General features: G+C 33.9%; 5 non-coding genes and 1 pseudogene across 5 annotated transcripts; all 6 read left to right on the top strand.

The window, feature by feature from the left end:
• The first annotated feature begins 4121 nt into the window (after window positions 1-4121).
• Window positions 4122-6116, top strand: LOC138914381 (small subunit ribosomal RNA). The gene has a single exon (XR_011420237.1). It is a non-coding gene; the product is annotated as a small subunit ribosomal RNA (ribosomal RNA).
• Window positions 6117-6739: 623 nt separating this feature from the next.
• Window positions 6740-6918, top strand: LOC138914390 (5.8S ribosomal RNA). Its single transcript, XR_011420244.1, has one exon. It is a non-coding gene; the product is annotated as a 5.8S ribosomal RNA (ribosomal RNA).
• Window positions 6919-7316: 398 nt separating this feature from the next.
• On the top strand, window positions 7317-11273 carry LOC138914385 (large subunit ribosomal RNA). Its single transcript, XR_011420241.1, has one exon. It is a non-coding gene; the product is annotated as a large subunit ribosomal RNA (ribosomal RNA).
• A 6518-nt stretch (window positions 11274-17791) lies between these two features.
• LOC138914380 (small subunit ribosomal RNA) lies at window positions 17792-19786 on the top strand. The gene has a single exon (XR_011420236.1). It is a non-coding gene; the product is annotated as a small subunit ribosomal RNA (ribosomal RNA).
• Window positions 19787-20409: 623 nt separating this feature from the next.
• LOC138914379 (5.8S ribosomal RNA) lies at window positions 20410-20588 on the top strand. Its single transcript, XR_011420235.1, has one exon. It is a non-coding gene; the product is annotated as a 5.8S ribosomal RNA (ribosomal RNA).
• A 398-nt stretch (window positions 20589-20986) lies between these two features.
• On the top strand, window positions 20987-23753 carry LOC138914389 (large subunit ribosomal RNA; annotated as a pseudogene).
• The last annotated feature ends 1669 nt before the right edge of the window (window positions 23754-25422 follow it).

Raw genomic sequence — 25422 nt, 5'->3', positions numbered from 1 at the left:
CAATTATAGCGATATGGAAATACCATATTATATGTATAAAGAAAAAAAATGTATAATAAAATATACATTGACATACAAATATGGCTAGTTGTATGGATATGCCGTATTCATTATATGGATACGGCATATAGATTATATAAATATGACCAAAAAATATTTTATATTGATATGGCAAATAAAGAAATTACTTGAATATGGAAATAAAAGAAGTTATATTGATATGGAAGAAAATAATGAGTCATATAGATATGTTGGCATCAGTACGAAATATGCCCAATTTACATACACCGGGGCCGCAGTACGAAAAATACCCAATATTTAGACGTCGTGGCCAAAAACATATATAGGGAGGCAGTGCTCGCCGACCGGCCGTATTGTTCAAAATTTATGTTTATCATATTATTTTGGCAATGCTATATATAAATGATATCTTATACATATAATTCAATTATAGCGATATGGAAATACCATATTATATGTATAAAGAAAAAAAATGTATAATAAAATATACATTGACATACAAATATGGCTAGTTGTATGGATATGCCGTATTCATTATATGGATACGGCATATAGATTATATAAATATGACCAAAAAATATTTTATATTGATATGGCAAATAAAGAAATTACTTGAATATGGAAATAAAAGAAGTTATATTGATATGGAAGAAAATAATGAGTCATATAGATATGTTGGCATCAGTACGAAATATGCCCAATTTACATACACCGGGGCCGCAGTACGAAAAATACCCAATATTTAGACGTCGTGGCCAAAAACATATATAGGGAGGCAGTGCTCGCCGACCGGCCGTATTGTTCAAAATTTATGTTTATCATATTATTTTGGCAATGCTATATATAAATGATATCTTATACATATAATTCAATTATAGCGATATGGAAATACCATATTATATGTATAAAGAAAAAAAATGTATAATAAAATATACATTGACATACAAATATGGCTAGTTGTATGGATATGCCGTATTCATTATATGGATACGGCATATAGATTATATAAATATGACCAAAAAATATTTTATATTGATATGGCAAATAAAGAAATTACTTGAATATGGAAATAAAAGAAGTTATATTGATATGGAAGAAAATAATGAGTCATATAGATATGTTGGCATCAGTACGAAATATGCCCAATTTACATACACCGGGGCCGCAGTACGAAAAATACCCAATATTTAGACGTCGTGGCCAAAAACATATATAGGGAGGCAGTGCTCGCCGACCGGCCGTATTGTTCAAAATTTATGTTTATCATATTATTTTGGCAATGCTATATATAAATGATATCTTATACATATAATTCAATTATAGCGATATGGAAATACCATATTATATGTATAAAGAAAAAAAATGTATAATAAAATATACATTGACATACAAATATGGCTAGTTGTATGGATATGCCGTATTCATTATATGGATACGGCATATAGATTATATAAATATGACCAAAAAATATTTTATATTGATATGGCAAATAAAGAAATTACTTGAATATGGAAATAAAAGAAGTTATATTGATATGGAAGAAAATAATGAGTCATATAGATATGTTGGCATCAGTACGAAATATGCCCAATTTACATACACCGGGGCCGCAGTACGAAAAATACCCAATATTTAGACGTCGTGGCCAAAAACATATATAGGGAGGCAGTGCTCGCCGACCGGCCGTATTGTTCAAAATTTATGTTTATCATATTATTTTGGCAATGCTATATATAAATGATATCTTATACATATAATTCAATTATAGCGATATGGAAATACCATATTATATGTATAAAGAAAAAAAATGTATAATAAAATATACATTGACATACAAATATGGCTAGTTGTATGGATATGCCGTATTCATTATATGGATACGGCATATAGATTATATAAATATGACCAAAAAATATTTTATATTGATATGGCAAATAAAGAAATTACTTGAATATGGAAATAAAAGAAGTTATATTGATATGGAAGAAAATAATGAGTCATATAGATATGTTGGCATCAGTACGAAATATGCCCAATTTACATACACCGGGGCCGCAGTACGAAAAATACCCAATATTTAGACGTCGTGGCCAAAAACATATATAGGGAGGCAGTGCTCGCCGACCGGCCGTATTGTTCAAAATTTATGTTTATCATATTATTTTGGCAATGCTATATATAAATGATATCTTATACATATAATTCAATTATAGCGATATGGAAATACCATATTATATGTATAAAGAAAAAAAATGTATAATAAAATATACATTGACATACAAATATGGCTAGTTGTATGGATATGCCGTATTCATTATATGGATACGGCATATAGATTATATAAATATGACCAAAAAATATTTTATATTGATATGGCAAATAAAGAAATTACTTGAATATGGAAATAAAAGAAGTTATATTGATATGGAAGAAAATAATGAGTCATATAGATATGTTGGCATCAGTACGAAATATGCCCAATTTACATACACCGGGGCCGCAGTACGAAAAATACCCAATATTTAGACGTCGTGGCCAAAAACATATATAGGGAGGCAGTGCTCGCCGACCGGCCGTATTGTTCAAAATTTATGTTTATCATATTATTTTGGCAATGCTATATATAAATGATATCTTATACATATAATTCAATTATAGCGATATGGAAATACCATATTATATGTATAAAGAAAAAAAATGTATAATAAAATATACATTGACATACAAATATGGCTAGTTGTATGGATATGCCGTATTCATTATATGGATACGGCATATAGATTATATGGATATGACCAAAAAATAATTCATAAAGAAATTATATGAATATGGCAGAAATAATTGGTTATATTAATATGATCAAATAATACTTTATATAAAAAAGTGAATATCTTTGGTTGGGTGGCAAAGAGAATTAAATATGCCCGATATATAGACGTCGTGGCCAAAAACTACTATAGGGTGAAGTGCTTGTCTGTTGGTCTATATATATACATATAATATTTTATGCGTACACATTATTATTATAGATAGTTAATATCTATCGTATGGGTGGCAAACGGAATTAAATAATTTCGATATTTAGACGTCGTGGCCAAAAACTACTATAGGATGGTCAGTGGTTGTCCACCAATTAATTATTGAACAAACCATATGAATATCATATGCTGTTGTCAATATAATGTATATCAATAATAATAAAAAATAAGGATGGTACAGTAAGTAGTCCATCTACTATTGAACAAAATATATTATAATATATACTTTTGTTATCAATAGAACAACATATATTAAAATCAAAATATTATCCGTATAAATTTGTTTCTTAAATGAAATTAAGACTTGGCTACGCGGTTAATATTATAAACCCATGATAATAAGGTGAAACAGAGGTCAAGTTTCTATTATATATAGAATAACAAATTGTTTCCGACTTTTATCGTTAATCTTTGGTGGCAGGTATATATGATAATTTATATTAAATTATTATATCCCCTGTCGTTTGGGCACAGAGTATCGCTTGCCGGTACAATGTGTTTACAAAAAGCATTATAATAAAATATAATTGCAATATTAGTGATCAAAATAATTTCATATGCGCTCGGTTTTATATCATATATTACCAGAGAGTTATATGGAAAAGATAAATTTTAAATTTATCATCAAAATGCAAATGATTTAACTCAATATTTATATTGGTTAAACAAAAATTGTACATGTGTGGATACAATAATTATGTATGTTGAACAAAAATGATATTTTAGAATGAAATATGTATATATAATATAATAAAAACTTATAGAAAGAACAATATATATTGAAAATTGTGTTATAAAAAAGTTGTACTTTTTCTTTAACATCAATTATAAACTTGTTATATTAGTGGCGAAACAAGTAAAAATTAAAGAACGTATACGAATGCCATATAAAAATGGCCGTATTCGAATTAAAATAGAATTATTTCACAAAGCAAAAAAAAAATATTGAATTAAAATCAATATTTAAGAAAAACCGAACATATAAAATGGAAATAAAATCTATTATATTTATATTACTAATTTCTATTCAAAAAATATGAATGAAATATGAACGAAAACATTATTCTGGTTGATCCTGCCAGTAGTTATATGCTTGTCTCAAAGATTAAGCCATGCATGTCTAAGTACACACGAATTAAAAGTGAAACCGCAAAAGGCTCATTATATCAGTTATGGTTCCTTAGATCGTTAACAGTTACTTGGATAACTGTGGTAATTCTAGAGCTAATACATGCAATTAAAACATGAACCTTATGGGACATGTGCTTTTATTAGGCTAAAACCAAGCGATCGCAAGATCGTTATATTGGTTGAACTCTAGATAACATGCAGATCGTATGGTCTTGTACCGACGACAGATCTTTCAAATGTCTGCCCTATCAACTTTTGATGGTAGTATCTAGGACTACCATGGTTGCAACGGGTAACGGGGAATCAGGGTTCGATTCCGGAGAGGGAGCCTGAGAAACGGCTACCACATCTAAGGAAGGCAGCAGGCGCGTAAATTACCCACTCCCAGCTCGGGGAGGTAGTGACGAAAAATAACAATACAGGACTCATATCCGAGGCCCTGTAATTGGAATGAGTACACTTTAAATCCTTTAACAAGGACCAATTGGAGGGCAAGTCTGGTGCCAGCAGCCGCGGTAATTCCAGCTCCAATAGCGTATATTAAAGTTGTTGCGGTTAAAACGTTCGTAGTTGAACTTGTGCTTCATACGGGTAGTACAACTTACAATTGTGGTTAGTACTATACCTTTATGTATGTAAGCGTATTACCGGTGGAGTTCTTATATGTGTTTAAATACTTGTATTTTTTCATATGTTCCTCCTATTTAAAAACCTGCATTAGTGCTCTTAAACGAGTGTTATTGTGGGCCGGTACAATTACTTTGAACAAATTAGAGTGCTTAAAGCAGGCTTCAAATGCCTGAATATTCTGTGCATGGGATAATGAAATAAGACCTCTGTTCTGCTTTCATTGGTTTTCAGATCAAGAGGTAATGATTAATAGAAGCAGTTTGGGGGCATTAGTATTACGACGCGAGAGGTGAAATTCTTGGACCGTCGTAAGACTAACTTAAGCGAAAGCATTTGCCAAAGATGTTTTCATTAATCAAGAACGAAAGTTAGAGGTTCGAAGGCGATCAGATACCGCCCTAGTTCTAACCATAAACGATGCCAGCTAGCAATTGGGTGTAGCTACTTTTATGGCTCTCTCAGTCGCTTCCCGGGAAACCAAAGCTTTTGGGCTCCGGGGGAAGTATGGTTGCAAAGCTGAAACTTAAAGGAATTGACGGAAGGGCACCACCAGGAGTGGAGCCTGCGGCTTAATTTGACTCAACACGGGAAAACTTACCAGGTCCGAACATAAGTGTGTAAGACAGATTGATAGCTCTTTCTCGAATCTATGGGTGGTGGTGCATGGCCGTTCTTAGTTCGTGGAGTGATTTGTCTGGTTAATTCCGATAACGAACGAGACTCAAATATATTAAATAGATATCTTCAGGATTATGGTGTTGAAGCTTATATAGCCTTCATTCATGGTGGCAGTAAAATGTTTATTGTGTTTGAATGTGTTTATATAAGTGGAGCCGTACCTGTTGGTTTGTCCCATTATAAGGACACTAGCTTCTTAAATGGACAAATTGCGTCTAGCAATAATGAGATTGAGCAATAACAGGTCTGTGATGCCCTTAGATGTCCTGGGCTGCACGCGCGCTACAATGAAAGTATCAACGTGTATTTCCTAGACCGAGAGGTCCGGGTAAACCGCTGAACCACTTTCATGCTTGGGATTGTGAACTGAAACTGTTCACATGAACTTGGAATTCCCAGTAAGTGTGAGTCATTAACTCGCATTGATTACGTCCCTGCCCTTTGTACACACCGCCCGTCGCTACTACCGATTGAATTATTTAGTGAGGTCTCCGGACGTGATCACTGTGACGCCTTGTGTGTTACGGTTGTTTCGCAAAAGTTGACCGAACTTGATTATTTAGAGGAAGTAAAAGTCGTAACAAGGTTTCCGTAGGTGAACCTGCGGAAGGATCATTATTGTATAATATCCTTACCGTTAATAAAAAAATTTGTTAATACAAATTTAATACAAATTACCAATATATATATATATATACATAATAATTATAATAATAATTATACCAAAAATATGATCTTAAAAGTAAAAGATCAAATAAATTTCGAACAAGCAAATCGAAATATTGTAATAATATAATATTATTACAAATAAATTAAATAGAAACAAACATAAAATTCGAACAAGCAAATCGAATTATTAATATAATAAAATATATTTTATATATTTATTATAAACTTTTGTGTGTATATGGACCATAATATACACGCGTTGCGAGATGTATTGGCCAACTAATTTGATGATGATCATACATTGGATAATGCAACAACCTAAAATATACAATGTTGTACCTGGTTTCAGGTTAATGTTTTATATAAAATTATCAATATATATTAACAAACAAATGCCATTACAAATAATACTTTGATATATATTGTTTATATAAAACTAAGACATTTCGCAGCATTTATTTTAGGTATATAAATACATTTATTGAAGGAATTGATATATGCCAGTAAAATGGTGTATTTTTAATTTCTTTCAATAAAAACATATTTGACCAAATTTAAAACCAATATTATAAAACTCTAAGCGGTGGATCACTCGGCTCATGGGTCGATGAAGAACGCAGCAAACTGTGCGTCATCGTGTGAACTGCAGGACACATGAACATCGACATTTTGAACGCATATCGCAGTCCATGCTGTTATGTACTTTAATTAATTTTATAGTGCTGCTTGGACTACATATGGTTGAGGGTTGTAAGACTATGCTAATTAAGTTGTTTATACAAATTTTATAATAAAATTTTATAAGCATATGGTATATTATTGGATAAAAATAATTTAATTATTTTATTCATAATATTAACAAATATATGAAAAACATTATCTCACAATAGTAATGAAACTTTGAGAAAAACGAAGAGGAATATTTTCTTTTTCAATCAAATAATACTGAGAAATGTCTAGCATAAAATATTATCTAGAATTGTCTCTTATTAATGATTTGAAATATGAAAAACGTTGACAATATTATGATTCTTCGTTAATTCGTTACAAATAAATGCCATTAATATATATATACGTCAGCTTTAAACGAATTTAATAAAATGTTTTATCATTATATATAAAGAATTAATTGCAAATAAAAGTTATATACAACCTCAACTCATATGGGACTACCCCCTGAATTTAAGCATATTAATTAGGGGAGGAAAAGAAACTAACAAGGATTTTCTTAGTAGCGGCGAGCGAAAAGAAATCAGTTCAGCACTAAGTCACTTTGTCTATATGGCAAATGTGAGATGCAGTGTATGGAGCGTCAATATTCTAGTATGAGAAATTAACGATTTAAGTCCTTCTTAAATGAGGCCATTTACCCATAGAGGGTGCCAGGCCCGTATAACGTTAATGATTACTAGATGATGTTTCCAAAGAGTCGTGTTGCTTGATAGTGCAGCACTAAGTGGGTGGTAAACTCCATCTAAAACTAAATATAACCATGAGACCGATAGTAAACAAGTACCGTGAGGGAAAGTTGAAAAGAACTCTGAATAGAGAGTTAAACAGTACGTGAAACTGCTTAGAGGTTAAGCCCGATGAACCTGAATATCCGTTATGGAAAATTCATCATTAAAATTGTAATATTTAAACAATATTATGATAATAGTGTGCATTTTTTCCATATAAGGACATTGTAATCTATTAGCATACCAAATTTATCATAAAATATAACTTATAGTTTATTCAAATTAAATTGCTTGCATTTTAACACAGAATAAATGTTATTAATTTGATAAAGTGCTGATAGATTTATATGAATACAGTGCGTTAATTTTTCGGAATTATATAATGGCATGATTATCATTGATTTTTGTGTTTATTATATGCACTTGTAGGATTAACAATGCGAAAGATTCAGGATACCTTCGGGACCCGTCTTGAAACACGGACCAAGGAGTCTAACATATGTGCAAGTTATTGGGATATAAACCTAATAGCGTAATTAACTTGACTAATAATGGGATTAGTTTTTTAACTATTTATAGCTAATTAACACAATCCCGGGGCGTTCTATATAGTTATGTATAATGATATTTATATTATTTATGCCTCTAACTGGAACGTACCTTGAGCATATATGCTGTGACCCGAAAGATGGTGAACTATACTTGATCAGGTTGAAGTCAGGGGAAACCCTGATGGAAGACCGAAACAGTTCTGACGTGCAAATCGATTGTCAGAATTGAGTATAGGGGCGAAAGACCAATCGAACCATCTAGTAGCTGGTTCCTTCCGAAGTTTCCCTCAGGATAGCTGGTGCATTTTAATATTATATAAAATAATCTTATCTGGTAAAGCGAATGATTAGAGGCCTTAGGGTCGAAACGATCTTAACCTATTCTCAAACTTTAAATGGGTAAGAACCTTAACTTTCTTGATATGAAGTTTAAGGTTATGATATAATGTGCCCAGTGGGCCACTTTTGGTAAGCAGAACTGGCGCTGTGGGATGAACCAAACGTAATGTTACGGTGCCCAAATTAACAACTCATGCAGATACCATGAAAGGCGTTGGTTGCTTAAAACAGCAGGACGGTGATCATGGAAGTCGAAATCCGCTAAGGAGTGTGTAACAACTCACCTGCCGAAGCAACTAGCCCTTAAAATGGATGGCGCTTAAGTTGTATACCTATACATTACCGCTAAAGTAGATGATTTATATTACTTGTGATATAAATTTTGAAACTTTAGTGAGTAGGAAGGTACAATGGTATGCGTAGAAGTGTTTGGCGTAAGCCTGCATGGAGCTGCCATTGGTACAGATCTTGGTGGTAGTAGCAAATAATCGAATGAGACCTTGGAGGACTGAAGTGGAGAAGGGTTTCGTGTGAACAGTGGTTGATCACGAGTTAGTCGGTCCTAAGTTCAAGGCGAAAGCCGAAAATTTTCAAGTAAAACCAAAAACGCAATATATACAAATCAAGCTAATATAATATACTTGAATAATTTTGAACGAAAGGGAATACGGTTCCAATTCCGTAACCTGTTGAGTATCCGTTTGTTATTAAATATGGGCCTCGTGCTCATCCTGGCAACAGGAACGACCATAAAGAAGCCGTCGAGAGATATCGGAAGAGTTTTCTTTTCTGTTTTATAGCCGTACTACCATGGAAGTCTTTCGCAGAGAGATATGGTAGATGGGCTAGAAGAGCATGACATATACTGTTGTGTCGATATTTTCTCCTCGGACCTTGAAAATTTATGGTGGGGACACGCAAACTTCTCAACAGGCCGTACCAATATCCGCAGCTGGTCTCCAAGGTGAAGAGTCTCTAGTCGATAGAATAATGTAGGTAAGGGAAGTCGGCAAATTAGATCCGTAACTTCGGGATAAGGATTGGCTCTGAAGATTGAGATAGTCGGGCTTGATTGGGAAACAATAACATGGTTTATGTGCTCGTTCTGGGTAAATAGAGTTTCTAGCATTTATGTTAGTTACTTGTTCCCCGGATAGTTAGTTACGTAGCCAATTGTGGAACTTTCTTGCTAAAATTTTTAAGAATACTAATTGGGTCAAACCAATTAGTTCTTATTAATTATAACGATTATCAATTAACAATCAATTCAGAACTGGCACGGACTTGGGGAATCCGACTGTCTAATTAAAACAAAGCATTGTGATGGCCCTAGCGGGTGTTGACACAATGTGATTTCTGCCCAGTGCTCTGAATGTCAAAGTGAAGAAATTCAAGTAAGCGCGGGTCAACGGCGGGAGTAACTATGACTCTCTTAAGGTAGCCAAATGCCTCGTCATCTAATTAGTGACGCGCATGAATGGATTAACGAGATTCCTACTGTCCCTATCTACTATCTAGCGAAACCACAGCCAAGGGAACGGGCTTGGAATAATTAGCGGGGAAAGAAGACCCTTTTGAGCTTGACTCTAATCTGGCAGTGTAAGGAGACATAAGAGGTGTAGAATAAGTGGGAGATATTAGACTTCGGTTTGGTATCGTCAATGAAATACCACTACTCTTATTGTTTCCTTACTTACTTGATTAAATGGAACGTGTATCATTTCCTAGCCATTATACGGATATATTTATTATATCTTATGGTATTGGGTTTTGATGCAAGCTTCTTGATCAAAGTATCACGAGTTTGTTATATAATCGCAAACAAATTCTTTAATAAAACGGTGCATTTATGTATTTTTGATTTGAAAATTTGGTATAACTCCAATTACTCAGGTATGATCCAATTCAAGGACATTGCCAGGTAGGGAGTTTGACTGGGGCGGTACATCTCTCAAATAATAACGGAGGTGTCCCAAGGCCAGCTCAGTGCGGACAGAAACCACACATAGAGCAAAAGGGCAAATGCTGACTTGATCTCGGTGTTCAGTACACACAGGGACAGCAAAAGCTCGGCCTATCGATCCTTTTGGTTTAAAGAGTTTTTAACAAGAGGTGTCAGAAAAGTTACCATAGGGATAACTGGCTTGTGGCGGCCAAGCGTTCATAGCGACGTCGCTTTTTGATCCTTCGATGTCGGCTCTTCCTATCATTGTGAAGCAAAATTCACCAAGCGTTGGATTGTTCACCCATGCAAGGGAACGTGAGCTGGGTTTAGACCGTCGTGAGACAGGTTAGTTTTACCCTACTAATGACAAAACGTTGTTGCGACAGCATTCCTGCGTAGTACGAGAGGAACCGCAGGTACGGACCAATGGCACAATACTTGTTCGAGCGAACAGTGGTATGACGCTACGTCCGTTGGATTATGCCTGAACGCCTCTAAGGTCGTATCCGTGCTGGACTGCAATGATAAATAAGGGGCAATTTGCATTGTATGGCTTCTAAACCATTTAAAGTTTATAATTTACTTTATAAACGACAATGGATGTGATGCCAATGTAATTTGTAACATAGTAAATTGGGAGGATCTTCGATCACCTGATGCCGCGCTAGTTACATATAAAAGCATTATTTAATACAATGACAAAGCCTAGAATCAATTGTAAACGACTTTTGTAACAGGCAAGGTGTTGTAAGTGGTTGAGCAGCTGCCATACTGCGATCCACTGAAGCTTATCCTTTGCTTGATGATTCGATAATAAACATAAATTTAATTGTGTTTATTTTGTTTGGCTTTTTTAAGTCAGAATATATATATATATAAAATATATATATATAAAATAATAATTATATTTAAATAAATTTTATTTAAATATATTTAACAATGGTAGCCATATGTATCGTCATCCTATTAGTGACGCGTATAAAAATATTCTAAGTCCGAACATGCAAATAAGAGACATATGCAAGTATATGTACTTCTTAAGGTAGCCAACTGAATCGTCATCCTATTAGTGACGTGTATACAAATATTCTAAGTCCGAACATACAAGTAAGAGACATATGCAAGTATATGTACCTCTTAAGGTAGCCAACTGAATCGTCATCCTATTAGTGACGTGTATAAAAATATTCTAAGTCCGAACATACAAGTAAGAGACATATGCAAGTATATGTACCTCTTAAGGTAGCCAACTGAATCGTCATCCTATTAGTGACGTGTATAAAAATATTCTAAGTCCGAACATACAAGTAAGAGACATATGCAAGTATATGTACCTCTTAAGGTAGCCAACTGAATCGTCATCCTATTAGTGACGCGTATAAAAATATTCTAAGTCCGAACATGCAAATAAGAGACATATGCAAGTATATGTACCTCTTAAGGTAGCCAACTGAATCGTCATCCTATTAGTGACGTGTATAAAAATATTCTAAGTCCGAACATACAAGTAAGAGACATATGCAAGTATATGTACCTCTTAAGGTAGCCAACTGAATCGTCATCCTATTAGTGACGTGTATAAAAATATTCTAAGTCCGAACATACAAGTAAGAGACATATGCAAGTATATGTACCTCTTAAGGTAGCCAACTGAATCGTCATCCTATTAGTGACGTGTATAAAAATATTCCAAGTCCAAACATGAGTTATATGGATATGAAAATAATATTAAGTTCTAGTATGGATATGAAAAAAATGAGTTATATGGATATGGGAAAAATAACAAGTTCTAGTATGGATATGAAAAAAATGAGTTATGTGGATATGGGAAAAATAATAAGTTCTAGTATGGATATGAAAAAAAAATGAGTTATATGGATATGGAAAAGAATACAGAGTTCTAGTATGGATATGGAAAAATGAGTTATATGAATATGGGAAAAATGATAGTTCTAGTATGGATATGAAAAAATATTGAGTTATATGGATATTAAAGAAATAATAAGTTCTAGTATGGATATGGAATAAAATGAGTTATATAGATATGGCAAAAAATTTAATGTTCTAGTATGGATATGAAAAAAATTAGTTATATGAATATGGGAAAATTTATAAGTTCTAGTATGGATATGGGAAAAATAATAAGTTCTAGTATGGATATAAAAAAATATTGAGTTATATGGATATTAAAGAAATAATAAGTTCTAGTATGGATATGGAAAAAAATTAGTTATATTGATATGCTAAATAATGAGTTATATGCATATGGGAAAAATACTAAGTTGTAGTATGGATATGGGAAGAATACTGAGTTCTAGTATGGATATGGGAAAAATAATCAGTTCTAGTATGGATATGAAAAAATATTGAGTTTTATGGATATTGAAGAGATAATAAGCTCTAGTATGGATATGGAAAAAATTAATTATATTGTAATAGTAAATAATAAGTTATATGGATATAGGAAGAAAATTAGGTTCTAGTATGGATATGAAAAAAATTAGTTCTATGGATATGGGAAAAATAAAAAGTTCTGGTATGGATATGGAAAAATATTAAGTTATATGGATATTAAAGAAATAATAAGTTCTAGTATGGATATGGAATAAAATGAGTTATATAGATATGGCAAAAATATAATGTTCTAGTATGGATATGAAAAAAATTAGTTATATGAATATGGGAAAATTTATAAGTTCTAGTATGGATATGGGAAAAAGAATCAGTTCTAGTATGGATATGAAAAAATATTGAGTTATATGAATATTAAAGCAATAATAAGTTCTAGTATGAATATGGAAAAATATTATTTATATTGATATGGTAAATAATGATTTATATGGATATGGGATAAATACTAAATTCTAGTGTGGATATGGAAAAAACGAGTTATATGGATATGGGAAAAATAATAAGTTCAAGTATGGATATGGAAAAAAATTAGTTTAATAGTTATAGGTATGGAAAAAAATAATTATATAGATATAGAACAAAAAATAAGTTATATGGATATGGTGGCATCAGTACGAAATATGCCCAATTTACATACACCGGAGCCGCAGTACGATAAATACCCAATATTTAGACGTCGTGGCCAAAAACATATATAGGGAGGCAGTGCTCGCCGACCGGTTGTATTGTTCAAAATTTATGTTTTTCATATTATTTTGGCAATGCTATATATAAATGATATCTTATACATATAATTCAATTATAGCGATATGGAAATACCATATTATATGTATAAAGAAAAAAAATGTATAATAAAATATACATTGACATACAAATATGGCTAGTTGTATGGATATGCCGTATTCATTATATGGATACGGCATATAGATTATATAAATATGACCAAAAAATATTTTATATTGATATGGCAAATAAAGAAATTACTTGAATATGGAAATAAAAGAAGTTATATTGATATGGAAGAAAATAATGAGTCATATAGATATGTTGGCATCAGTACGAAATATGCCCAATTTACATACACCGGGGCCGCAGTACGAAAAATACCCAATATTTAGACGTCGTGGCCAAAAACATATATAGGGAGGCAGTGCTCGCCGACCGGCCGTATTGTTCAAAATTTATGTTTATCATATTATTTTGGCAATGCTATATATAAATGATATCTTATACATATAATTCAATTATAGCGATATGGAAATACCATATTATATGTATAAAGAAAAAAAATGTATAATAAAATATACATTGACATACAAATATGGCTAGTTGTATGGATATGCCGTATTCATTATATGGATACGGCATATAGATTATATAAATATGACCAAAAAATATTTTATATTGATATGGCAAATAAAGAAATTACTTGAATATGGAAATAAAAGAAGTTATATTGATATGGAAGAAAATAATGAGTCATATAGATATGTTGGCATCAGTACGAAATATGCCCAATTTACATACACCGGGGCCGCAGTACGAAAAATACCCAATATTTAGACGTCGTGGCCAAAAACATATATAGGGAGGCAGTGCTCGCCGACCGGCCGTATTGTTCAAAATTTATGTTTATCATATTATTTTGGCAATGCTATATATAAATGATATCTTATACATATAATTCAATTATAGCGATATGGAAATACCATATTATATGTATAAAGAAAAAAAATGTATAATAAAATATACATTGACATACAAATATGGCTAGTTGTATGGATATGCCGTATTCATTATATGGATACGGCATATAGATTATATAAATATGACCAAAAAATATTTTATATTGATATGGCAAATAAAGAAATTACTTGAATATGGAAATAAAAGAAGTTATATTGATATGGAAGAAAATAATGAGTCATATAGATATGTTGGCATCAGTACGAAATATGCCCAATTTACATACACCGGGGCCGCAGTACGAAAAATACCCAATATTTAGACGTCGTGGCCAAAAACATATATAGGGAGGCAGTGCTCGCCGACCGGCCGTATTGTTCAAAATTTATGTTTATCATATTATTTTGGCAATGCTATATATAAATGATATCTTATACATATAATTCAATTATAGCGATATGGAAATACCATATTATATGTATAAAGAAAAAAAATGTATAATAAAATATACATTGACATACAAATATGGCTAGTTGTATGGATATGCCGTATTCATTATATGGATACGGCATATAGATTATATAAATATGACCAAAAAATATTTTATATTGATATGGCAAATAAAGAAATTACTTGAATATGGAAATAAAAGAAGTTATATTGATATGGAAGAAAATAATGAGTCATATAGATATGTTGGCATCAGTACGAAATATGCCCAATTTACATACACCGGGGCCGCAGTACGAAAAATACCCAATATTTAGACGTCGTGGCCAAAAACATATATAGGGAGGCAGTGCTCGCCGACCGGCCGTATTGTTCAAAATTTATGTTTATCATATTATTTTGGCAATGCTATATATAAATGATATCTTATACATATAATTCAATTATAGCGATATGGAAATACCATATTATATGTATAAAGAAAAAAAATGTATAATAAAATATACATTGACATACAAATATGGCTAGTTGTATGGATATGCCGTATTCATTATATGGATACGGCATATAGATTATATAAATATGACCAAAAAATATTTTATATTGATATGGCAAATAAAGAAATTACTTGAATATGGAAATAAAAGAAGTTATATTGATATGGAAGAAAATAATGAGTCATATAGATATGTTGGCATCAGTACGAAATATGCCCAATTTACATACACCGGGGCCGCAGTACGAAAAATACCCAATATTTAGACGTCGTGGCCAAAAACATATATAGGGAGGCAGTGCTCGCCGACCGGCCGTATTGTTCAAAATTTATGTTTATCATATTATTTTGGCAATGCTATATATAAATGATATCTTATACATATAATTCAATTATAGCGATATGGAAATACCATATTATATGTATAAAGAAAAAAAATGTATAATAAAATATACATTGACATACAAATATGGCTAGTTGTATGGATATGCCGTATTCATTATATGGATACGGCATATAGATTATATAAATATGACCAAAAAATATTTTATATTGATATGGCAAATAAAGAAATTACTTGAATATGGAAATAAAAGAAGTTATATTGATATGGAAGAAAATAATGAGTCATATAGATATGTTGGCATCAGTACGAAATATGCCCAATTTACATACACCGGGGCCGCAGTACGAAAAATACCCAATATTTAGACGTCGTGGCCAAAAACATATATAGGGAGGCAGTGCTCGCCGACCGGCCGTATTGTTCAAAATTTATGTTTATCATATTATTTTGGCAATGCTATATATAAATGATATCTTATACATATAATTCAATTATAGCGATATGGAAATACCATATTATATGTATAAAGAAAAAAAATGTATAATAAAATATACATTGACATACAAATATGGCTAGTTGTATGGATATGCCGTATTCATTATATGGATACGGCATATAGATTATATGGATATGACCAAAAAATAATTCATAAAGAAATTATATGAATATGGCAGAAATAATTGGTTATATTAATATGATCAAATAATACTTTATATAAAAAAGTGAATATCTTTGGTTGGGTGGCAAAGAGAATTAAATATGCCCGATATATAGACGTCGTGGCCAAAAACTACTATAGGGTGAAGTGCTTGTCTGTTGGTCTATATATATACATATAATATTTTATGCGTACACATTATTATTATAGATAGTTAATATCTATCGTATGGGTGGCAAACGGAATTAAATAATTTCGATATTTAGACGTCGTGGCCAAAAACTACTATAGGATGGTCAGTGGTTGTCCACCAATTAATTATTGAACAAACCATATGAATATCATATGCTGTTGTCAATATAATGTATATCAATAATAATAAAAAATAAGGATGGTACAGTAAGTAGTCCATCTACTATTGAACAAAATATATTATAATATATACTTTTGTTATCAATAGAACAACATATATTAAAATCAAAATATTATCCGTATAAATTTGTTTCTTAAATGAAATTAAGACTTGGCTACGCGGTTAATATTATAAACCCATGATAATAAAGTGAAACAGAGGTCAAGTTTCTATTATATATAGAATAACAAATTGTTTCCGACTTTTATCGTTAATCTTTGGTGGCAGGTATATATGATAATTTATATTAAATTATTATATCCCCTGTCGTTTGGGCACAGAGTATCGCTTGCCGGTACAATGTGTTTACAAAAAGCATTATAATAAAATATAATTGCAATATTAGTGATCAAAATAATTTCATATGCGCTCGGTTTTATATCATATATTACCAGAGAGTTATATGGAAAAGATAAATTTTAAATTTATCATCAAAATGCAAATGATTTAACTCAATATTTATATTGGTTAAACAAAAATTGTACATGTGTGGATACAATAATTATGTATGTTGAACAAAAATGATATTTTAGAATGAAATATGTATATATAATATAATAAAAACTTATAGAAAGAACAATATATATTGAAAATTGTGTTATAAAAAAGTTGTACTTTTTCTTTAACATCAATTATAAACTTGTTATATTAGTGGCGAAACAAGTAAAAATTAAAGAACGTATACGAATGCCATATAAAAATGGCCGTATTCGAATTAAAATAGAATTATTTCACAAAGCAAAAAAAAAATATTGAATTAAAATCAATATTTAAGAAAAACCGAACATATAAAATGGAAATAAAATCTATTATATTTATATTACTAATTTCTATTCAAAAAATATGAATGAAATATGAACGAAAACATTATTCTGGTTGATCCTGCCAGTAGTTATATGCTTGTCTCAAAGATTAAGCCATGCATGTCTAAGTACACACGAATTAAAAGTGAAACCGCAAAAGGCTCATTATATCAGTTATGGTTCCTTAGATCGTTAACAGTTACTTGGATAACTGTGGTAATTCTAGAGCTAATACATGCAATTAAAACATGAACCTTATGGGACATGTGCTTTTATTAGGCTAAAACCAAGCGATCGCAAGATCGTTATATTGGTTGAACTCTAGATAACATGCAGATCGTATGGTCTTGTACCGACGACAGATCTTTCAAATGTCTGCCCTATCAACTTTTGATGGTAGTATCTAGGACTACCATGGTTGCAACGGGTAACGGGGAATCAGGGTTCGATTCCGGAGAGGGAGCCTGAGAAACGGCTACCACATCTAAGGAAGGCAGCAGGCGCGTAAATTACCCACTCCCAGCTCGGGGAGGTAGTGACGAAAAATAACAATACAGGACTCATATCCGAGGCCCTGTAATTGGAATGAGTACACTTTAAATCCTTTAACAAGGACCAATTGGAGGGCAAGTCTGGTGCCAGCAGCCGCGGTAATTCCAGCTCCAATAGCGTATATTAAAGTTGTTGCGGTTAAAACGTTCGTAGTTGAACTTGTGCTTCATACGGGTAGTACAACTTACAATTGTGGTTAGTACTATACCTTTATGTATGTAAGCGTATTACCGGTGGAGTTCTTATATGTGTTTAAATACTTGTATTTTTTCATATGTTCCTCCTATTTAAAAACCTGCATTAGTGCTCTTAAACGAGTGTTATTGTGGGCCGGTACAATTACTTTGAACAAATTAGAGTGCTTAAAGCAGGCTTCAAATGCCTGAATATTCTGTGCATGGGATAATGAAATAAGACCTCTGTTCTGCTTTCATTGGTTTTCAGATCAAGAGGTAATGATTAATAGAAGCAGTTTGGGGGCATTAGTATTACGACGCGAGAGGTGAAATTCTTGGACCGTCGTAAGACTAACTTAAGCGAAAGCATTTGCCAAAGATGTTTTCATTAATCAAGAACGAAAGTTAGAGGTTCGAAGGCGATCAGATACCGCCCTAGTTCTAACCATAAACGATGCCAGCTAGCAATTGGGTGTAGCTACTTTTATGGCTCTCTCAGTCGCTTCCCGGGAAACCAAAGCTTTTGGGCTCCGGGGGAAGTATGGTTGCAAAGCTGAAACTTAAAGGAATTGACGGAAGGGCACCACCAGGAGTGGAGCCTGCGGCTTAATTTGACTCAACACGGGAAAACTTACCAGGTCCGAACATAAGTGTGTAAGACAGATTGATAGCTCTTTCTCGAATCTATGGGTGGTGGTGCATGGCCGTTCTTAGTTCGTGGAGTGATTTGTCTGGTTAATTCCGATAACGAACGAGACTCAAATATATTAAATAGATATCTTCAGGATTATGGTGTTGAAGCTTATATAGCCTTCATTCATGGTGGCAGTAAAATGTTTATTGTGTTTGAATGTGTTTATATAAGTGGAGCCGTACCTGTTGGTTTGTCCCATTATAAGGACACTAGCTTCTTAAATGGACAAATTGCGTCTAGCAATAATGAGATTGAGCAATAACAGGTCTGTGATGCCCTTAGATGTCCTGGGCTGCACGCGCGCTACAATGAAAGTATCAACGTGTATTTCCTAGACCGAGAGGTCCGGGTAAACCGCTGAACCACTTTCATGCTTGGGATTGTGAACTGAAACTGTTCACATGAACTTGGAATTCCCAGTAAGTGTGAGTCATTAACTCGCATTGATTACGTCCCTGCCCTTTGTACACACCGCCCGTCGCTACTACCGATTGAATTATTTAGTGAGGTCTCCGGACGTGATCACTGTGACGCCTTGTGTGTTACGGTTGTTTCGCAAAAGTTGACCGAACTTGATTATTTAGAGGAAGTAAAAGTCGTAACAAGGTTTCCGTAGGTGAACCTGCGGAAGGATCATTATTGTATAATATCCTTACCGTTAATAAAAAAATTTGTTAATACAAATTTAATACAAATTACCAATATATATATATATATACATAATAATTATAATAATAATTATACCAAAAATATGATCTTAAAAGTAAAAGATCAAATAAATTTCGAACAAGCAAATCGAAATATTGTAATAATATAATATTATTACAAATAAATTAAATAGAAACAAACATAAAATTCGAACAAGCAAATCGAATTATTAATATAATAAAATATATTTTATATATTTATTATAAACTTTTGTGTGTATATGGACCATAATATACACGCGTTGCGAGATGTATTGGCCAACTAATTTGATGATGATCATACATTGGATAATGCAACAACCTAAAATATACAATGTTGTACCTGGTTTCAGGTTAATGTTTTATATAAAATTATCAATATATATTAACAAACAAATGCCATTACAAATAATACTTTGATATATATTGTTTATATAAAACTAAGACATTTCGCAGCATTTATTTTAGGTATATAAATACATTTATTGAAGGAATTGATATATGCCAGTAAAATGGTGTATTTTTAATTTCTTTCAATAAAAACATATTTGACCAAATTTAAAACCAATATTATAAAACTCTAAGCGGTGGATCACTCGGCTCATGGGTCGATGAAGAACGCAGCAAACTGTGCGTCATCGTGTGAACTGCAGGACACATGAACATCGACATTTTGAACGCATATCGCAGTCCATGCTGTTATGTACTTTAATTAATTTTATAGTGCTGCTTGGACTACATATGGTTGAGGGTTGTAAGACTATGCTAATTAAGTTGTTTATACAAATTTTATAATAAAATTTTATAAGCATATGGTATATTATTGGATAAAAATAATTTAATTATTTTATTCATAATATTAACAAATATATGAAAAACATTATCTCACAATAGTAATTAAACTTTGAGAAAAACGAAGAGGAATATTTTCTTTTTCAATCAAATAATACTGAGAAATGTCTAGCATAAAATATTATCTAGAATTGTCTCTTATTAATGATTTGAAATATGAAAAACGTTGACAATATTATTATTCTTCGTTAATTCGTTACAAATAAATGCCATTAATATATATATACGTCAGCTTTAAACGAATTTAATAAAATGTTTTATCATTATATATAAAGAATTAATTGCAAATAAAAGTTATATACAACCTCAACTCATATGGGACTACCCCCTGAATTTAAGCATATTAATTAGGGGAGGAAAAGAAACTAACAAGGATTTTCTTAGTAGCGGCGAGCGAAAAGAAATCAGTTCAGCACTAAGTCACTTTGTCTATATGGCAAATGTGAGATGCAGTGTATGGAGCGTCAATATTCTAGTATGAGAAATTAACGATTTAAGTCCTTCTTAAATGAGGCCATTTACCCATAGAGGGTGCCAGGCCCGTATAACGTTAATGATTACTAGATGATGTTTCCAAAGAGTCGTGTTGCTTGATAGTGCAGCACTAAGTGGGTGGTAAACTCCATCTAAAACTAAATATAACCATGAGACCGATAGTAAACAAGTACCGTGAGGGAAAGTTGAAAAGAACTCTGAATAGAGAGTTAAACAGTACGTGAAACTGCTTAGAGGTTAAGCCCGATGAACCTGAATATCCGTTATGGAAAATTCATCATTAAAATTGTAATATTTAAACAATATTATGATAATAGTGTGCATTTTTTCCATATAAGGACATTGTAATCTATTAGCATACCAAATTTATCATAAAATATAACTTATAGTTTATTCAAATTAAATTGCTTGCATTTTAACACAGAATAAATGTTATTAATTTGATAAAGTGCTGATAGATTTATATGAATACAGTGCGTTAATTTTTCGGAATTATATAATGGCATGATTATCATTGATTTTTGTGTTTATTATATGCACTTGTAGGATTAACAATGCGAAAGATTCAGGATACCTTCGGGACCCGTCTTGAAACACGGACCAAGGAGTCTAACATATGTGCAAGTTATTGGGATATAAACCTAATAGCGTAATTAACTTGACTAATAATGGGATTAGTTTTTTAACTATTTATAGCTAATTAACACAATCCCGGGGCGTTCTATATAGTTATGTATAATGATATTTATATTATTTATGCCTCTAACTGGAACGTACCTTGAGCATATATGCTGTGACCCGAAAGATGGTGAACTATACTTGATCAGGTTGAAGTCAGGGGAAACCCTGATGGAAGACCGAAACAGTTCTGACGTGCAAATCGATTGTCAGAATTGAGTATAGGGGCGAAAGACCAATCGAACCATCTAGTAGCTGGTTCCTTCCGAAGTTTCCCTCAGGATAGCTGGTGCATTTTAATATTATATAAAATAATCTTATCTGGTAAAGCGAATGATTAGAGGCCTTAGGGTCGAAACGATCTTAACCTATTCTCAAACTTTAAATGGGTAAGAACCTTAACTTTCTTGATATGAAGTTTAAGGTTATGATATAATGTGCCCAGTGGGCCACTTTTGGTAAGCAGAACTGGCGCTGTGGGATGAACCAAACGTAATGTTACGGTGCCCAAATTAACAACTCATGCAGATACCATGAAAGGCGTTGGTTGCTTAAAACAGCAGGACGGTGATCATGGAAGTCGAAATCCGCTAAGGAGTGTGTAACAACTCACCTGCCGAAGCAACTAGCCCTTAAAATGGATGGCGCTTAAGTTGTATACCTATACATTACCGCTAAAGTAGATGATTTATATTACTTGTGATATAAATTTTGAAACTTTAGTGAGTAGGAAGGTACAATGGTATGCGTAGAAGTGTTTGGCGTAAGCCTGCATGGAGCTGCCATTGGTACAGATCTTGGTGGTAGTAGCAAATAATCGAATGAGACCTTGGAGGACTGAAGTGGAGAAGGGTTTCGTGTGAACAGTGGTTGATCACGAGTTAGTCGGTCCTAAGTTCAAGGCGAAAGCCGAAAATTTTCAAGTAAAACCAAAAACGCAATATATACAAATCAAGCTAATATAATATACTTGAATAATTTTGAACGAAAGGGAATACGGTTCCAATTCCGTAACCTGTTGAGTATCCGTTTGTTATTAAATATGGGCCTCGTGCTCATCCTGGCAACAGGAACGACCATAAAGAAGCCGTCGAGAGATATCGGAAGAGTTTTCTTTTCTGTTTTATAGCCGTACTACCATGGAAGTCTTTCGCAGAGAGATATGGTAGATGGGCTAGAAGAGCATGACATATACTGTTGTGTCGATATTTTCTCCTCGGACCTTGAAAATTTATGGTGGGGACACGCAAACTTCTCAACAGGCCGTACCAATATCCGCAGCTGGTCTCCAAGGTGAAGAGTCTCTAGTCGATAGAATAATGTAGGTAAGGGAAGTCGGCAAATTAGATCCGTAACTTCGGGATAAGGATTGGCTCTGAAGATTGAGATAGTCGGGCTTGATTGGGAAACAATAACATGGTTTATGTGCTCGTTCTGGGTAAATAGAGTTTCTAGCATTTATGTTAGTTACTTGTTCCCCGGATAGTTAGTTACGTAGCCAATTGTGGAACTTTCTTGCTAAAATTTTTAAGAATACTAATTGGGTCAAACCAATTAGTTCTTATTAATTATAACGATTATCAATTAACAATCAATTCAGAACTGGCACGGACTTGGGGAATCCGACTGTCTAATTAAAACAAAGCATTGTGATGGCCCTAGCGGGTGTTGACACAATGTGATTTCTGCCCAGTGCTCTGAATGTCAAAGTGAAGAAATTCAAGTAAGCGCGGGTCAACGGCGGGAGTAACTATGACTCTCTTAAGGTAGCCAAATGCCTCGTCATCTAATTAGTGACGCGCATGAATGGATTAACGAGATTCCTACTGTCCCTATCTACTCACAGTCGATTTGGATTGCTCGAGTGAGCAGACGTGTGTTTTCGTGCGCTCCGTTAGTTAATTCAAAAACAACAGTCCCCGGTTAGCTACATAGCTGAAACTAGCACCAAAATTCGTGTTTATTGCCTGTGAAAACGTTTTCGGTTTTTTCTGCATGAAAAACTGTGCGGTTGAGTGATATTTCGCGTTTTTCATTTTGTGAATTTTTTTTCATATTTGCCTCATTTAGGCATATTTTATTTGACAGTTGTCTGAAAGGTAATTGTGACTTTGCTATTTGTCATATATTTGGTACGGAAATTGGACAAAGGTGTGTGACTTTGATAAGTGGTTCGAGCATTGGAATTTCAGCAAATCAGCTGATTGGGATACCAGATCAGCAAAATAGAGTCGGGGTTCCATCCAATATGGATGTTAGCGAGTCTGGGAGTGAACATGGGAGCAGCCGCAGTTCAGCCGTGGAAGGACCGTGCGCGCTAGGGGAAAACGCAGTATGGGGCCGCCGAGAGATGCATCACGGGCAAAGGTTCCAGCTATGGTGGGACAAAGGACACGCCAGTGTCTTTAGATGAAGAAAATGAGCCATTATGGATGGAGATGCCGAGTGCTGCTGCGATTGCCGCAAGTTCAGCTGACCCTGTGAATGCTGCTCTGAACGCCGCTGAAAACGCCGCTGCGACTATTGACGCCCAGATACTGCAACCATTGTTACCCAGATATTCCGGTAGTCTCCATCATGGAGAAGGTAAAGATGGGAAGCGGTGCCATAGCACGAGAATTGGCGGACATCCGGACCTCGTTCGCGAAAAGTATTGGTTGCCTCGACGACCAGCTCAAAACTGGCTGGAAAAATCCAGAATAATTTCAACAGGTATGAGGAGATTATCAGTGCTATGATGATTCACATTGAGTCCTCGAGGATCGTGCAAGCAGACAACCAACGCCAACACCGGTCGTCTCGGCTGCCTCCTATGCAACTACTGCTGCAAGAGGCGCGCATCTTGTTGGCCAACCTGCTCCCCCCGTAGCCGCACCACGGAGCGTGAACATTCGCGAAACGTGGTCAGCGGTCGTTGCCGGCGACGATCCCACCCTCTCGGGAAGGCAGATTGCGGACAAAATCCGCAAGGAGGTTGCGCCCGCCCTGGGCGTTAGGGTTCATGAGGTGCGTGAGCTGAAGAGAGGCGGTGCTATTATTCGCACGACATCTCGAGCAGAAATGACCAAAGTTGTCGCATCTGCAAAGTTCGCTGAGGTGGGCCTTAAGGTGTCGAGGAATCCGATTATAAAAACCTCGGGTGATTTGTGCAAGACGTGACACACCATAGGACACGAGGAATTTATGCTGGAACTCAAAGAGAAAAACTTTGAGGATTGGTCGATGAAGCAGTTTCAGAAAGCGGTGGTTTTGACCACAAAGCCCTGGTCTACTGCCAACGGTGCCACATTAACGTGACACTGGAAGTGGACGACCAGGCGCTGAGCCTATAGATGGTGGCAGAGTTTACATCAAGTGGTTCTCTTATCGCTGTCGGCGGCAAGTGCGCACCTACGCGTGCCATAATTGCCTGGGATTCGACCACAAGATTGACAACTGCAGGTATACGAAGCAGGTCTGCCGTCAGTGCGGACAGGATGGCCACAAAGCGGTACAATGTTGTAACCCGGTGGATTGCCGTAACTGCCGGCATAAAGGGCTTCCCCTCAGGACATTATATGCTCT

The sequence above is a fragment of the Drosophila takahashii genome, unplaced genomic scaffold (assembly GCF_030179915.1).
Source record: "Drosophila takahashii strain IR98-3 E-12201 unplaced genomic scaffold, DtakHiC1v2 scaffold_185, whole genome shotgun sequence".
Classification (NCBI taxonomy): domain Eukaryota; kingdom Metazoa; phylum Arthropoda; class Insecta; order Diptera; family Drosophilidae; genus Drosophila; species Drosophila takahashii.
This window is presented reverse-complemented; position numbering and strand designations above follow the sequence as displayed.